Here is an 18,267-nt window from a genome sequence, read left to right on the forward strand (position 1 = left end):
AAAAAAAATGTTAAAGCGCCCCCGTCACCGTGAGCTCGCAGGCAAAAAAAATGTATACGGAAGTCGTAACCGCAAATGAAAGCGATGTTCAAACCACACATGTGAGGTATTACCACGATCGCCAGAGCGAGAGCAATTATTTAAAAAAAAAAAAAAAAGCTACTCTGTAACTGTACTCTGTAAAATGTCGCCTATGGAGATTTTTATTGATCGTAGTTTGACGCCATTCTGCGGTTGTGCGCAATTTTAAACTGTAACATGTTAGGAATCTATTTACTCGGCATGACATCATCTTTCACAATATATAAAAAGGGCTAACTTTACTGTTTAGTTTTTTTTTTTTAATGCAGTGAAATGTATTTAAAAAAAAATGCAGTTTGAAAGACCGCTGCGCAAATACCACATGACAAAGAATATTGTAACGACTGCCATTTTATCAGGGACAGTTGGGAGCTATGTATCAATGCTCCTATGGCTGGTATGCCTTGAGGTATGCTTCGGCAGTCACTGCAGTGACAGCTCAGCCAAGTAAACAAAAAGTGGCAGCAAAGGAAGGCTTCCACCACTGGCTTCCGCTACTGGGCTCTGCAATAAATAAGTCATCAGTCAGAGCCTGGCAGAGAAGTGAGCAGAGGAAGTTTTCTTTTGCTTTCAGCTATTTGTGAGATTGTCTGAGCTAGCACTGCACTGGTATCCTGGGCATCCCTTCAGACTAGAAAAATCAGCCGAGAAGAAAAGTGAGAGGGGGATGATTCTTCACAGGATTCCATATGAATCAAGCAGCCAGGTTAGGAGCACCAGTGCCCCCTCCCCCACTGACTGGCAGTGCCCCCTAATATGCCCCTACTAAGCACTAAGACCCCCATCTTTCCCTACTAAGCACCAGGACCCCCATCTCCCCCCACTAAGCACCAGAATCCCTCATTACTCCCCACTAAGCACCAGGACCCCCCATCTCTCCCCACTAAGCACCAAGACCACCAACTCCCCCCACTAAGCACCATGACCCCCTACCTCTCCCCACTAAACTCCAAGACCCCCATCTCTCCTCACTAAGCATCAGGACCCCCCATATATCCCCAATAAGCATCAGGATCCCCAATCTCTCCCCACTAAGCACCAGGACCCCCCACCCGTGTGAGGCTTCAGATGACGTTGACAAAGGGGCGGGTCCCTGAAACATGTTCGACAGCCATTCAAATTTGGTCTCTTCCAATAGTCCAGAGGGAAGCCTCACATGCTGACAGCAGTTTGTACCCCTGGAGGTCTGGCATTCCATCTCCTGGCCCAGCTGTCCTACATCTCACACTGCTGTTGAGTGGGACCCCCACTCTCCTTGCTGTGCTGAGTCCCTGTGAGTCCAACTCCAGTGCTCCCTTAGTTTGCAGCATTGATCAATCGACAGAGGGATCAGTAAATATGCTGACAGCCTTTTGATCCACAACAGTGTGGCATACCGCCATCCTGCTCAGCAGTCCCTGGTTTGTGTCTGCTTTACAATTTTCACCTCTGAATTGCTTCCCAGAGACTGTTGCTTTAATAAACTTTTGACACTTTTATTGATCCTGCTCCCTGGCTATTTGTGTGCACTAGAGTTGAGCGGACACCTGGATGTCCGTGTTCGCCGGGTTCGGCCGAACTTGAAAAAAAAGTCCGGGTCCGTGTGTCCCGGACTTTTTCCGAACTTTATTCGGACACCGAACCCCATTAAAGTCAATGGGGACCCGAACTTTCAGGCACTAAAATGGCTCTAAAAAAACAATGGAAAGGGCTAGAGTGCTGCAAATGGCAGAAAAATGTAGTTAAGAGCATGGCAAGTGCTCTGCAAACAAATGTGGATAGGGAAATAACTTAAAACAACAAAAAAAAAACAGAAAAATAAAACAATTTTCTTCATCTGTAAAGGACGAGGCCCATATGGAGTAGGAGGGAGGTTGAGGTGGCGGTGGATGTGGCGGTGTAGGAGGAAGCGGCGGCGGAGTGGGACGAGGTAGCCAACTGCTTTTTTTTAGTCATTTTAAATTAGGGTACACCCTACAAGAGTGAGAAAGATCAAAAATATAACAATGGCTGGGTAAGGTCGGTATCCATCTCTATTCTGCACAAGGTACGGAAAAGTCCTGTGGGATCCATGCCTGGTTCATTTTAATGAAGGTGAGCTTGTCCACATTGTCTCTGGACAGGCGGCTGCGCTTGTCTATGATAACGCCCCCAGCCGTGCTAAATACACGTTCAGATAATACACTGGCTGCAGGGCACACCAGCACCTCCAAGGCGTAAAGGGCAAGCTCAGGCCATGTGCTCAATTTGGAGACCCAGAAGTTGAAGGGGGCAGACCCGTCATTCACTACATGTAGGCGTGTGCACACATACTGCTCCACCATGTTGGTGAAATGCTGCCTCCTGCTAAGACGTTCCATATGAGCTGCTGGTGCTGCTGTTTGTTGTGGCGTGCTGACAAAGCTTTTCCACATTTCGGCCATGCTAACCCTGCCTTCTGAGGTGCTGGCGGTGCCCTGGTACCTCTTCCTCCTCCTCCTCCTCCTCCTCTGCCTTGGCCTTGTGCTTCCACTGTGGCCCCGCTGTCAGGTGGGAATGCCAGCAGCATTGCGTCTATCAGCGTGCGCTTGTACTCGCGCATCTTGCGATCACGCAATCACGCTCCAGTGAGTGAATTAAGGACGGTACGTTGTCCTTGTAATGGGGATCCAGCAGCGTGGCCACTAAGTAATCAGCACAAGTTAGAATGTGGGCAACTCGGCGGTCATTGTGGAGACACTGCAGCAAGTAATCGCTCATGTGTGCAAGGCTGCCCAGAGGCAACGAAAGGCTGTCCTCTGTGGGAGGTGTATCGTCTGTGTCCTCTGTATCCCCCCAGCCACGCACCAGTGATGGCCGTGAGCTGGCCTGGGTGCCACCCTGCTGTGAACATGGTTCCATCTCCTCCTCCATCTCCTCCTCCTCATCCTCCTCATCCTCCAGAACTGTGCCCCTGCTGGACAATTGTGTACCTGGCGTTTGTGGGTGCAGGCACCCACCCTCTGAGCCACTTGTGACTGACTGCCCTGCAAGCCTTGGAAATGATCCCTCTTCCTCCTCCTCCTCCTCCTGTGCCACATCCTCTTCCATCATCGCCCAAATCGTTTTTTGAAGGAAGCATAGAAGTGGGATAGATAAGCTGACAACGCCATCATCGGCACTGGCCATGTTGGTGGAGTACTCAAAACAGCGCAACAAGGCACACAGGTCTTGCATGGAGGCCCAGTTATTGGTGGTGAAGTGGTGCTGTTCCGCAGAGCGACTCACGCGTGCGTGCTGCAGCTGAAACTCCACTATGGCCTGCTGCTGCTTTCCAGCATGTGCAAGGTGGAGTTCCACCTTGTGGGCACGTCACATATGAGGCGGTGAGTGGGAAGGCCGAAGTTACGCTGCAGCGCTGACAGGCGAGCAGCAGCACGGTGAGAACGTCGAAAGTGCGCACAGACGGCCCGCACTTTCTGCAGCAGCTCTGACATATCGGGGTAATTTTTAAGGAACCTCTGCACCACCAAATTCAGCACATGCGCTAGGCAAGGGATGTGCGTCAAACTGGCTAGGCCCAGAGCTGCTATGAGATTTCGCCCGTTTTCGCACACCACCAGGCCGAGCTTGAGGCTCGCTGGCAGAAACCACTCATTTGTCTGCTGTTCCATGCTCCTCCACAACTCCTGCGCGGTGTGTGGTTTTTCCCCCAAACAGGCAAGTTTTAAAACAGCCTGCTTTCGTTTACCCCTGGCTGTGCTGAAGTTGGTGGTGAAGGTGTTACGCTGACTGGATGAGGAGGCGGTAGAGGATGAGGAAGCGGAGTAGGAGGAGTTAGGAACAGGAGGCAAACTGAAGCGCCCTGCAATCCTCGGCGGTGGAAGATGCGCCAAACAAATTTGAAAGGTGTATCTCACACGTACCGATACAGACTATGCCGCAATTTAATTTTTTTTACATTAAAAGGGTGTATATTGAATAGCGGAATCGAAAAAAGTATATAAAAAGGTGTATATCAGACGTACAAACACAGACTATGCCGCAATTTATTTATTTTTTACCCCAAAAGGGTGTAGATTGAATAGCGGAATAGAAAATAGTATATACAAACACAGACTAGGCCCCGATTACAATTTTTTGTACCCTAAAGGCAGGATGAGGATGAGGAGTAGGAGGAGTTCGGAACAGGAGGCAAACTGAAGCACCCTGCAATCCTCTGCGGTGGAAGATGCGCCCAAAAAATTTGAAAGGTGTATCTCACACGTACCGATACAGACTATGCCGCAATTTAATTTTTTTTACCCCAAAATTGTGTCGATTGAATAGCGGAATAGAAAATAGTATATAAAAAGGTGTATCTCACACGTACAAACACAGACTGGGCCCCGATTACAATTTTTTGTACCCTAAAGGCAGGATGAGGATGAGGAGTAGGAGGAGTTCGGAACAGGAGGCAAACTGAAGCACCCTGCAATCCTCTGCGGTGGAAGATGCGCCCAAAAAATTTGAAAGGTGTATCTCACACGTACCGATACAGACTATGCCGCAATTTCATTTTTTTTACCCCAAAATGGTGTAGATTGAATAGCGGAATAGAAAATAGTATATAAAAAGGTGTATCTCACACGTACAAACACAGACTAGGCCCCGATTACAATTTTTTGTACCCTAAAGGCAGGATGAGGATGAGGAGTAGGAGGAGTTCGGAACAGGAGGCAAACTGAAGCACCCTGCAATCCTCGGCGGTGGAAGATGCGCCCAAAAAATTTGAAAGGTGTATCTCACACGTACCGATACAGACCATGCCGCAATTTCATTTTTTTTACCCCAAAAGGGTGTAGATTGAATAGCGGAATAGAAAATAGTATATAAAAAGGTGTATCTCACACGTACAAACACAGACTGGGCCCCGATTACAAATTTTTGTACCCTAAAGGCAGGATGAGGATGAGGAGTAGGAGGAGTTCGGAACAGGAGGCAAACTGAAGCACCCTGCAATCCTCGGCGGTGGAAGATGCGCCCAAAAAATTTGAAAGGTGTATCTCACACGTACCGATACAGACAGTGCCGCAATTTCATTTTTTTTACCCCAAAAGGGTGTAGATTGAATAGCGGAATAGAAAATAGTATATAAAAAGGTGTATCTCACACGTACAAACACAGACTGGGCCCCGATTACAAATTTTTGTACCCTAAAGGCAGGATGAGGATGAGGAGTAGGAGGAGTTCGGAACAGGAGGCAAACTGAAGCACCCTGCAATCCTCGGCGGTGGAAGATGCGCCCAAAAAATTTGAAAGGTGTATCTCACACGTACCGATACAGACTTTGCCACAATTTAATTTTTTTTACGCCAAAAGGGTGTAGATTGAATAGCGGAATAGAAAATAGTATATAAAAAGGTGTATCTCACACGTACAAACACAGATTAGGCCCCGATTACAATTTTTTTGTACCCTAAAGGCAGGATGAGGAAGAGGAGTAGGAGGAGTTCAGAACAGGAGACAAACTGAAGCTCCCTGCAATCCTTGGCGGTAGAAGATGCGCCCAAAAAATTTGAAAGGTGTATCTCACACGTATCTATACAGACTATACCGCAATTTAATTATTTTCAACCCAAAAGGGTGTATATTGAATAGCGGAATAGAAAAAAGTATATAAAATTGGTGATTTTTTTAATAGCACATGTGAACACAGCAGTGTCTTATGTTTTATGTCACGGTCAGCAGCAGGCTATGAAGGGAAAAAAAAAAATTCCCCTTTAAATTTGTAATTTTTAAATAGCAGATTAGTACAGACTATGCCGCAATTTAATTTTTTTTACCCCAAAAGGGTGTATATTGAATAGCGGAATAGAAAAAAGTATATAAAATTGGTGATTTTTCAATAGCACATGTGAACACAGCAGAGTCTTATGTTTTATATCACGGTCAGCAGCAGGCTATGAAGGGAAAAAAAAAAATTCCCCTTTAAATTTGTAATTTTTAAATAGCAGATTAGTACAGACTATGCCGCAATTTAATTTTTTTTACCCCAAAAGGGTGTATATTGAATAGCGGAATAGAAAAAAGTATGTAAAATTTGTGATTTTTCAATAGCCCATGCGAACACAGCAGTGTCTTATGTTTTATGTCACGGTCAGCAGCAGGCTATGAAGGGAAAAAAAAAAAATCCCCTTTAACTTTGTAATTTTTAAATAGCAGATTAGAACAGCAATCTGTAGTAAAATATAGCTGAACGCTGCACACAACAGACTGATAAAAATATATTTTTTCTCCCCCCTCCTCCTCCTCAGTGGGCTCAAGTGAGGGCAAAAAGATTGTTTACTGCACCCCCCCCCCCCCCACAGCAAAATCCATGTAAATCGCTAACGGACGATTGTTCTGTCCTGTGTCTCCTATCTGTCCCTGCCTACTCTCTCCAGCCTGTCCCTAAAATGCTCAAATATCTTTCCCTGCCTACACTCCGACCTGTCCCTGCATTCTTTTCGGGTACAATGTTGTTTTTCCCTATCTGTCCCTAATCAGCAGCAGCCAGCACCGTTATGATGTGTGCTCTCTCCCTACACTACAGCAGAATGACGCACCGCGCTGTGTCTCTCGAGCTTATAAAGACATGGGTCACATGCTTCAGCTGGCCAATCACAGCCATGCCATTAGTAGGCATGGCTGGGATGGCTTCTTTGGCACACCAGTTAAACGCTTGTTGATTGGCTGTTGAAAGCCCGCCATTAAAAGCGCGCCATTAGATACAAAACAGGAAATAAAATTACCGAACACGGAATTTAAACCCGAACATACAGTAAAGTTTTCGGGTCCGTGTCCGGGTAGCAAAAATCCAATTACCTGGTACGGACCCGAATAATACGCTCAACACTAGTGTGCACCTTTCCATGGATCTTTCCCCAATCTGAATTACCTGGAGATGCGGATCACTAGTTATGCCTTCATTGGTATTTTTTATTCAGTTTATACTGCATAACAATTTATTTCAATCATTTTTTCCCCTTGACAGATGCTTATCTGCTGTCACCTATTGACCGCTACTTCATGTGTTCACACAGTGGACTTTTATATTGTGATACAACAATCGTTTGTGAGTGCTTGAGTATGTGCCTTAGGGCATTTTTTTTTATGTTTTGTCTCCAACCCCAACCCCCCCCCCCCACTAAGCATGATCTCCCATCTCTCCCCACTAAGCTCCATGACCCCCACCACTTCTCACTAAGCACCAGGACCCCCCATCTTACCCCACTAAGCATCAGAACTCAAATCTCCCCCCCACTAAGCACCAGGACCCCCCATCTCTCCCCACTAAGCATCAGGACCTCCATCTCTTCCCACTAAGCCCCAAGACCCCAATCTCTCCCCACTAAGCACCAGGACCCCCCATCTCTCCCCACTAAGCTTCAGGACCCCCTATTTCTCCCCACTAAGCACCAATACCCCACATCTCTCCCCACTAAGCCCCAGGACCCCCATCTCTCCCCATAAAGCACCAAGACCCCCCACTAACCTCCAGGACCCCATCACTCCCCACTAAGCATCAGAACCCCATCTCTCCCCACTAAGCTCCAAGACCCCAATCTCTTCCCACTAAGCACCAGGCATCTCTCCCCACTAAGCATCAGGACCCCCATTTCTCCCCCACTAAGCACCAGGACTCCCACCCCCCCACCCCACTAAGCACCAGGACCCCCATCTCTATCCACTAAGCATCAGGATCACCCATCTCTCTCCACTAAGCTCCAAGACTCCCATTTCTCCCCACTAAGCTCTAAAACCCCCATCTCTCCCCACTAAGCACCAAGACCCCCCCCCCATCTCTTCCCACTAAGCACCAGGCATCTCTCTCCACTAAGCATCAGGACCCCCATCTCTCCCCACTAAGCATCAGGACCCCCATTTCTCCCCACTAAGCACCAGGACTCCCACCCCCCCCCCCCCACTAAGCCCCAGGACCCCCATCTCTATCCACTAAGCTCTAAAACCCCCATCTCTCCCCACAAAGCACCAAGATCCCCCATATCTCCCCACTGAGCATCAGGACCACCTTTCTCTCTTCACTAAGCACCAAGACCCCCATATCCACCCACTAAGCACCAGGACCCCCCATCTCTCCACACTAAGCATAATGTGCTCCCATCTCTCCCCACTAAGCAAAAAGAACCTGATCCCCCCCCCCCCACTAAGCACCAGGACCCCCCGATCTCTCCCCACTAAGCTCCAAGACCCCCATTTCTCCCCACTAAGCATCAAGATCCCCCCCAAGACCCCAAACCCGTCCCAATAAGCACCAGGATCCCCCATCTCTTACCACTAACATCAGGACCCTCCATCTCTCCCCAGTAAGTTTCAAGACCCCCATCTCTCCCCACTAAGCACCATGACCCCCATCTTCCCCCACTAAACACCAAGACCCCCCATCTCTCTGGACTAAGCACCAGTGGGGGGACTGAGGGCAGGTATTTTAGGCAGGTATGCAGGGTCAGGGGTGTGATTGGGGGCCCCATCAGGTAGGCTGTAGGGGGCCCCATGATTTCTTACATCTGCCCTGCTGTAACTGCCCCCCACCACTGCACCGATCACCCCTGACAGTCCCCCTGTGTCCTCCCCCAGCCCCTCTGAGTCCTCCTGTGTCCTCAACTGGCCCCTCTGTGTCCTCCTCCAGCCCCCCATGTTCTTCTTTCATGACACTGTATATTGCTCTATGGACACAATCTACTGCCCTTCTGACACCATTCACTGGTTCCAAAAAGAATTTTGAAAAAAAAAACGAAAAAAAAAATCTTAATTGTAAAAAAATAAATAAAATAATAATAAAGAACTACTGACATCATTCAAAGCCCTATTGTGACCATCCTGCACATACTACCCACCGCTGTACACTCCTTACCTGCAATTACTACCCCTGGCCATACACTCTCCTTCACATACCACTGTACACTCCGCACTCCTCTCCTGCACATAATACCCACCGCCATACACTCCACACTCTTCTACCTGCACATACCACCCACCGCCATACACTCCACACTCTTCTACCTGCACATACCACCCACCGACGTATACTCCACACTCCTCTCCTGCACATACTACCCACTGCCATACACAACACTTTGCACTCCTCTCCCTGCACATACTACCCACTGCTGTACACTCGCCACTCCTCTTCTGTACATACTACCCGCCGCCATTACAGTAACTCAATACCCCTCTTCTGCACATACTACCCGCCGCCATACACTCCGTACTGTACATTCACTATTTAACATTATTACATTCTGCATGGTACAATTTAAACCATGCCCACTTTTCATCATGGCGCCGCAATTATTTATCTGTTGATGCCTGGGGCCCACTTTTGATTTTGCAAACGGGCCCACTCATTTCATGATACGCCCCTGTCCCTATGTGTTAGCGCTTTTTCAGTGACAGGTATTCTTTATGTAGGAGTCATTAGGGGTAATAGACCCCTGATACCTCCATGATGATTAGGCTTATAAAGAAGTAATCATAGAAGAGCACTTGCACTTTAGAACACCCACATGTGGTTTAGTATTATATTACTCAAACCCAGTTATTTTTTACATTTTCTTATGTGGGTAAAGAGACCCCTATCTTTTTCATGATAACTCAAAAAAATTACTGAAAGCTACCAAAAGTGCAGGATGAACCTGTCAAGGCCCTTGAAGTCCAATCAAAGAAATTTTAGCATTCTGGATTTCATCGATTTATTCTGTTCTCCTCCTACATATGTTAGTTTTGTCTGCACTTTTTTTTCAAGTCTGGCAAGGCTATATTGAAGTTTTAAGCATTGTAATGTATGTGGCTACGGCAGGATGTACTGTATTGCTTTTACGTGTATTTTCTGTCTGTTTTTAGAATCAAAACAAGATATAAGGTCTGATCAAATGATGCTGCAAATATCTTGTCTGGTATTTTTCATCACTCTGCGGTTATCACTTGAACTAGCATGTAAGGCTTCAATGATAACTCCTGGTAAGTAAGTAAAGCAGTAATAATATGTTACTTCAAAATGTTTGAAAAGGACACTCTAATATAATGATATTAAGCCCAAAAGCAAACATTTAATGTATTGCAGCTTACCAATTCTTAGATGTGATGGCTGCATTTGTTTTCTTTTTAAAAACGTTATTTCCTTTATTTTCATCTGGTGATCCAGCTAGTAAGTCTGTTGTTTTTCAAAAGAACAAGATGTCCAGATGTCCTGATAACGTATCAGTTTACAGGGATGAGGCAAACCATTTACCACTGACAGGGGTGCTTACAATGATCAGCTTTCATTTATTCATGTAAACCCTTTATCCCAAAAGTACTGTTGCTCTAACGTACACTATATTGTCAAAAGTATCAGGACGCCTGCCTTTACACGCACATGAACTTTAGTGGCATCCCAGTCTGTAGAGTTCAATATTGAGTTGGCCCACCCTTTGCAGCTTTAACAGCTTTAACTCTTCTGGGAATGCTGTCCACAAGGTTTAGGAGTGTTTCTATGGGAATGTTTGACCATTCTTCCAGAAGCGCATTTGTGAGGTCAGGCACTGGTGTCGGACGAGAAGGCCTGGCTCACAGTCTGCGCTCTAAATTATCCCAAAGGTGTTCTATCGGGTTGAGGTCAGGACTCTGTGCAGGCCAGTCAACTTCCTGCACCCCAAACTCGCTCATCCATGTCTTTATGAACCTTGCTTTGTGTGCCCTCCTGATTGGCAGAGACACAGCAGCAACACCATTGGCTCCAGTTGCTGTCAATCAAACTCAGTTAGCCAATCAGGAGATAGAAGGGGGCAGGGCCAAACAGCAGCTTCTTGTCTGAATGGATACACGAAGCTGCAGGTCAGCTCGGGTGCCCTCATAGTAAGATGCTTGCTGTGGGGGGCACTGAAAAGGAGGGAGGGGACAAGAGCACCAAAGAGGGACCCGAGAAGAAGAGGAGGATCCGGGCTGCTCTGTACAAAACCAACTGCACAGAGCAGGTAGGTATAATATGCTTGTTATTTTAATAGTAAAAAAAAATTCCTATAAAAATAACAAACATGTTATACTTACCTGCTCTGTTGCAGTGGATTTTCACAGAGCAGCCTAGATCCTCCTCTTCTCGGGTCCCTCTTCTGCTCTCCTGGCCCCTCCCTCCTATCCATGCCCCCCACAGCAAGCATCTTGCTTCTGGGGCACCCGAGCCGTGTCACAGCTCCCTTTGTCCTTTCATATTTGGTGCCCTACCCCGGCCCCACCCCCTCTCTCTCCTGATTGGCTAGCTGACTTTGATTTGACAGCAGTGGCAGCCAATGGTGCTGCTGCTGTGTCTCTGCCAATCAGGAGGAATAATCTTGGATGGCTAAGACACTCTTGGACATCGCTGGACAGAGAGGGACCTCAGGTAAGTGTTAGGGGGGCTGAGAGGGGCTGCTGCACGTAGAAGGTTTTTTTTTTATATCCTAATGCATAGAATGCATTAGGATAAAAAAAAACTTCTGACTTTACAACTCCTTTAAGTTTTTGACACTTTTAGAAAATTATAGTCTCTGCAGATTAAAATGTAGAGATTTTTTTCTAGTTTAAAACGTTAAATTAAGGATCGACCGATTATTGGCAATGCCGAGATTTCGGGGGCCTATATGCACTTTCCTCTATATATCGGAATCGGCCCATGAGGTTACCGATATTTTGGGAAAGTGCTGTACCAGACAACCAATGCAGCTGAGAAGCCGCTCAGCTGTCATTATAAGGAGTGGGAGGAGATGTCCCCCCCTTCCGTGGCTCGCCTGGATCTCCCGTCCCACCGGGAAACCCGGGCATCCTATTGCATGGCCGCCGAAGAGAAGACCCGATCAAAGCAGCATTCGGCTCTGATCGAGTCTCCATGTAAAAAACCCAGAAGTGATGTCATTACATCACTTCTGGGTACTCGGCGGCAAATTCAAAAAAATGCGCGCATTCAAAACAGCCAAACTTGGCGGTTTTTTTTAAGTGCAGAGGAGGGGTGTGGGGTCTTTTAGACCCCCAGGACCCTCCACCAGAGTACCTGTGGAAAAAAAAAAAAAAAAACATTTTTTTAAATGTCCGAAAATATCGGCCGATACCGATATCCGATGACCAAAATATCGGTTTCGGCAATAAAAAATCGATATCGGTCGATCACTACTTTAAATACATTTAGTATAATAAAAAAAAATGCATTGGGGTTGATTTACTGAAACTAGAGAGTGCAAAATCTGGTGCAGCTGTGCATGGTAGCCAATCAGCTTGTTCAATTAGGCTTTGACAAAAAAGCCTAAAAGTTGGTTGGTTTCTATTGCCCCATACACACGTGCAGATTATCTGCAGACTTTTGTCTGCAGACTTACCAAAACCATATAATATGAGGTCAAACCTAAACACTTTCAATTTGTATGCAATCCGGCAGGCCCTTGCACTACATAGAAAAGGTAAGTCTGCAGACAAAAGTCTGCAGATAATCTGCACGTGTGTACGGGGCATATGCAGAGCTGCACCAGATTTTGAACTCCAATTTTAGTAAATCAACCCCAATGTGTAGCAAATTTTACATGCTGTATTGATTTTTATTTTATTTTTTTTCGCTGAAAGTAGAGTTTTCTCTATCAATTTCAAATGTTAGTCCTAAAATTATTACCCTAAAATGATTATCATACCTCTGGTGTGTGGGGATATTTAATAAGCACACAAATGGGACCTGAACGTGTGTGCGTTATGTGTGTGTGTAACGATGCTTTCTACATGCTGTGCATGCATGTCTACATGCGTGCATTTTGTCAGTGGGCTGCCCTCCCTCTGTGTCCCCAGACTCACCTTACTCCTTTGTGAGCCCAGGACAGGTACTGGGAGGGTTTAAGCCTCGTACACACGGAACGAATTTCTGCCGACCGGTCGTCCGTCTTTTGTCCAGTGGTGTCTGTTGGTTGGAATGTGCTCTAGACTGCACACAAATTTTCCCGCACAATAGAATTCTACTTCGGAAGTGATGTCATGTGTTGGATTGCTTTCTTTGTGTTCTTTCATCTCTGAGCATGCCTAGTCTTGCTCATAAGATTTTTCCCCATCAAACTCTGTACTAATGAGACGAAAATCGTACGTGTTTTGACGGTCGACAAAAATTTTATAGCCTACACACCAGGATTTTTTTGGCCGAAAAGTCGGAGTCGGTTGTCGGAAGCACCATACTAACAAGCCAAAAATCGGCAGATTGGTGGTCGGACGAAAATTCCCGGCCGAATTTCCACTCGTGTGTATGGGGCTTTAGGATGGCTGAGCAACTTTAGAACAGAAAGCAGTGGCAAAGATCAGGGAGCATTTGTTCTCTCTTCTCTGCTGAGACTGAACCCAGACATGAACAGCTTTGATCACTTTCTGGTTCAGAGCTCTTGATTCCTGGCTAGGGCAGTTGGGTGTAGACGCATATCTGCTTGCTCTAGTGGCAGGGTAAGCAGCACTTGGTTACTATCACATAAAAGACTAATGGGCCATACACACTATACAATTTTCTGAAGACTTTTTCCTTAAAGGCCCGTACACACGAGTGCAAATTCGGCCGGGAATTTTCGTCCGACGACCAAACTGCCGACTTTCGGCTTGTTAGTATGATGCTTCCGACAACTGACTCCGACTTTTCGGCCGAAAAAATCCTGGTGTGCAGGCTATAAAATTTTTGTCGACCGTCAAAACACGTCTGATTTTCATCTCATTAGTACAGATTTTGATGGGGCAAAATCTTATGAGCAAGACTAGGCATGCTCAGAGATGAAAGAACACAAAGAAAGCAATCCAACACATGACATCACTTCTGAAGTAGAATTCTGTCGTGCGAGAAAATTCGTGTGCAGTCTAGAGCACATTCCAACCAACAGACACCACTCTGGACAAAAGACGGACGACCGTTTGGCGGAAATTCGTTGCGTGTGTACGAGGCTTAAGGCTGGCCATACATTATACAATTTTCTTACAATTTTTCTGTACAATTTTCTTGAACTTTACCTTTAACTATGTAGTAAAAAGGCCTGCCTAATTGGATACAAGTGAAAGTGTTGTTCAGCTTTGACCTCATATTATGTGGTTTTTGGTAAATCTAACAGAAAGTTGTACAAGAAAATTGAACATGTATGGCCAACCTAAGGCTGGCCATACACTATACAATTTTCTTATTCAATTTCCTTTAGATTTACCTTCAACTATGTAGTGCAAGGACCTGTCTGATTGCATACAAATTGAAAGTGTTTAGGTTTGACCTCATATTATATGGTTTTGGTAAATCTAAAGGAAAGTTGAACAAGAAAATTGTATAGTGTATGGCCATCGTAAGGCTGGACATACATTATACAATTTTCCTGTACAATTTTCCTTTAGATTTACCAAAATCATACAATATGAGGTCAAACCTAAACACTTTCAATTTGTATGCAATCAGGTAGGCCTTTGCACTTGATAGTTGAAGGTAAAACTAAAGCAAACTGAATAAGAAAATTGTATATGATATCAAAATAGAAATAGCCTTAGTGGGTGTGATTACAGGAGGCCTCCAATCCTAATAGACAAATAAAAGAGCCAAGGAACCTGATCCCCAACCCCAGAGGGTAAAAGGATACTGGTAACTAGGAATAAAAATAGTGGATATGTTGAGGAGGACTCCTGATGGGTGAGCATGAGACAATTACTTCACATGTTGAAAAAACATAATTTATTAAATTTGCAAGTCATAGACATAAAATGAACAGACATATAAAAAGGAAACAACATTTCCATAGTACATTCAGTGCAACAGTCCAAATAGGTCTCACATGTGCCCTGGGACATGTCTGACGCGTTTCGCCCTTGGATGGGCTTTCTCAAAGACCATAGCCAGTCCCGGGTGGACACATAAATAGAGAAATTGAGGATAGTTGCTGGTGACCAGGGGGTTCCACATACAACCTGATGCACGGCTCCACACCCACGTTCAAAGAGGCAACAAACTGGGTATCTCCAGCCCCCAAAGGGGCAAGAAAAGTTGTCCCAAAAGATGGGGTGTCGAGCCTCGCCCCTTAATCTGGAGGAGATCAAAAACTACGACCTCGGGGGGAGGAGGCCAACCAACCAGAGGGTTTACAATTATCCCCTATAAAACACATGGTAGCTCAATGGGCTCTGTTAGCACGCACGGCCAAACCAAGACGCCCCCACCGCCGCATACGAGCGGAGGCTGAATAAGAAAATTGTATAATGTATGGCCAACTTTATAAGCATCATTTTGATAAACTAAAAAAATAATAATCATAAAAGGAACAAAAAACAAAGGAATTTGCCTACAGTTTTGTGCTAAGGCTATGTGAAGTCCAGTAATGATATCACCACCAATTTACCAGGTAATATCTGAGTTTGTACAAGCATTTCTGCACACAGGGTTGATGTATACCCTTTGTGGCTACAGGGGAATATTTTTAAATTCATTTTTTTTGTGCTTGAAGTTTTGCTTAAGGTGTGGGTACCACATACCCAGTAGAATTTCAAAGTACATATTGTGCACTTGTGCTTGTTAGCTTTTAGGTAAAATGTACACACTTTTAACAAATGGTCTTTTTTTTTTTCTTTTAGAAGGCAATTTTTTCCCATTACCAACAAATGTGAAAATACTTTTATATCCAGGGTTCATCAATGTGACATGGGACTGCAATATAACAAGATCAATGGCAGAACACACCTATCACATTGAGTTTCGCAATGAGAATGAAGAAAGCTGTAAAGAAGACATAAATGTAAGCATAAACATTTTAAAAATTGTTTAAGTTTTTTTTTTTTTTTAAAGTAAATGCATATTTATTTCTACAAAGGGTAATAAATATAGTATTCATTCTTTTTCTTTCTTCGTGTTCATTCTCTCTTTTGTTTTACAAAATAAAACATCAAGAGGGGGAAGGGGTAAAAGAGAAAGTATTTATTTAGGATGGGCCCGCATGTGTGTGCTTTCATACATAATCGTGTTTTCTGATCCTATTTTGCTGATTGTACACTGCCTTGTGCGTGTTCTGTGTATGAAGATCATAATAGAGTTGAGCGGACACCTGGATGTCCGTGTTCGGTGGGTTCGGCCGAACTTGAAAAAAAAGTCCGGGTCCGTGTCCCGGACTTTTTCCGAACTTTACCCGGACACCGAACCCCATTGAAGTCAATGGGGACCCGAACTTTAAGGCACTAAAATGGCTCTAAAACACCAATGGAAAGGGCTAGAGTGCTGCAAATGGCAGCAAAACGTAGTTAAGATGCGTCCCAAAAATTGGAAAGGTGTATCTCACATGTACCGATACTGACTATGCCACAATTTAATTCTTTTTACCCCAAAGGGTGTAGATTGAATAGCGGAATAGAAAATATGATATAAAATTGGTGATTTTTCAATAGCACATGTGAACACAGCAGTGTCTTATGTCAGTCAGCTCTGCTGCAGGCTATGAAGGGAAAAAAAAAGAAAATTCCCCTTTAAGTTTGTAATTTTTAAATAGATTAGTACAGACTATGCCACAATTTAATTTTTTTTAACCCAAAAGGGTGTATATTGAATAGTGGAATAGAAAAAAGTGTATAAAATTGAAAATCACTCAATAGCACATGTGAACACAGCAGTGTCTTATCACAGTCAGCACTGAAGCAAAAAGGCTATGAAGGGGGAAAAAAAAAAAAAACCCTTTTATCTTGTAGTAAAATAGATCTAAGATGAACGCTGCACACAACTGACTGATAAAAATAGATTTTTTTCTCCCTCCTCCTCCTCAGTGGGCTCAAGTGAGGGCAAAAAGATTGTGTTCACTGCACCACCCCCCACACAGCAAAATCGATGTAGAACACTGACCCTGCCTAATCTCCAGCCTCGCCCTAATATGCTCGATAAGATCGTTCACTGCACAACCCCCCACACAGCAAAATCGATGTAGAACACTGACCCTGCCTAATCTCCAGCCTCGCCCTAATATGCTCGATAAGATCGTTCACTGCACAGCCCCCCACACAGCAAAATCGATGTAGAACACTGACCCTGCCTAATCTCCAGCCTCGCCCTAATATGCTCAATAAGATCGTTCACTGCACAACCCCCCACACAGCAAAATCGATGTAGAACACTGACCCTGCCTAAACTCCAGCCTCGCCCTAAAATGCTCTAATAACTCTCCCTGCCTGCACTCCGACCTGACCCTGCATTCTTTTCGGACACAATTTTTTACAGAATCACTGTCTGTCCCTAATCAGCAGCCAGCACGTATGATGTGTGCTCTCTCCCTAATCTACAGCAGAATGACGCAGCGCGCTGGGGCTCTCGAACTTATAAAAACATGGTCACATGCTTCAGATGGCCAATCACAGCTACTAATACATTAGTAGGCATGGCTGGGATGGTTTAAGGCACACCAGTTAAACGCTTGTTGATTGGCTGTTGAAAGCCCGCCATTAAAAGCGCGCCATTACATACAAAACAGGAAATAAAATGACCGAACACGAATTTTAAACCCGAACATACAGTAAAGTTTTCGGGTCCGTGTTCGGGTAACAAAAATCCAATTATTCGGTACGAACACGAATAATACAGTCCGTGTTCGCTCAACACTAATCGTAATAGTACATTAAAATAAAAGAATAATGCCGGGTCTCCAAACTGCATCCTGAGGGCCAGATGCGACCATTTGTTAGTCTTTATCAGGCCCTTGGGGCACTATTCCTCACAATAATATGAGGCCCTATTCCTCCTACTGATACCAACAATGGGGCACTATTTCTTTTACTGATCCCAATCATGGGCTACTATTATTCCCACTAATATCAAAGATGGGGCACTACTTCTCCTCCAACTGACCACCAACTCGGAGACCATGATTATTCTCACTGATGCTGGGTCCTGGGACATTTTCTACCCCCCACTGACCACAATCCGACCCCTCTAAATTCTGAAGGACAGTAAATTGGCCCTTTATTTAAAACGTTTGGAGATCCCTGGAATAATGGCCCATTAGGCAATGAAACATGCATGCACTAAATTAAAATGCACCTAAAAAGAGCCTTAAAATGAAATCGTTTAGCAATTGCTGGAATTTCACTGTCATTTGTATGCTAAGCACAAGTATATTACATTTCATACACTAAGTAGTTCTTGAACTACTGGATATGTCAAATACCCAGTGCTTTTTTTTCAGTTGGAACTTGGTGGAACTCAGTCTTTTTATAGTATTGACAGTTTTGAACATTATCCCA

General features: G+C 44.9%; 1 long non-coding RNA gene across 2 annotated transcripts in view; it reads left to right on the forward strand.

The window, feature by feature from the left end:
* Positions 1-15,738, forward strand: part of LOC309545268 — a 74,591-nt gene extending 58,853 nt beyond the window's left edge. For both annotated transcript variants that reach the window (XR_014224885.1, XR_014224886.1), the window contains 2 exons: positions 9,904-10,020; positions 15,625-15,738. This is a non-coding gene — a long non-coding RNA (uncharacterized lncRNA). The remainder of the gene's footprint in view (positions 1-9,903; positions 10,021-15,624) is intronic.
* Positions 15,739-18,267: the final 2,529 nt, after the last annotated feature.

Source organism: Pelophylax lessonae (assembly GCF_965119305.1).
Source record: "Pelophylax lessonae genome assembly, chromosome: 2".
Taxonomy (NCBI): Eukaryota; Metazoa; Chordata; class Amphibia; order Anura; family Ranidae; genus Pelophylax; species Pelophylax lessonae.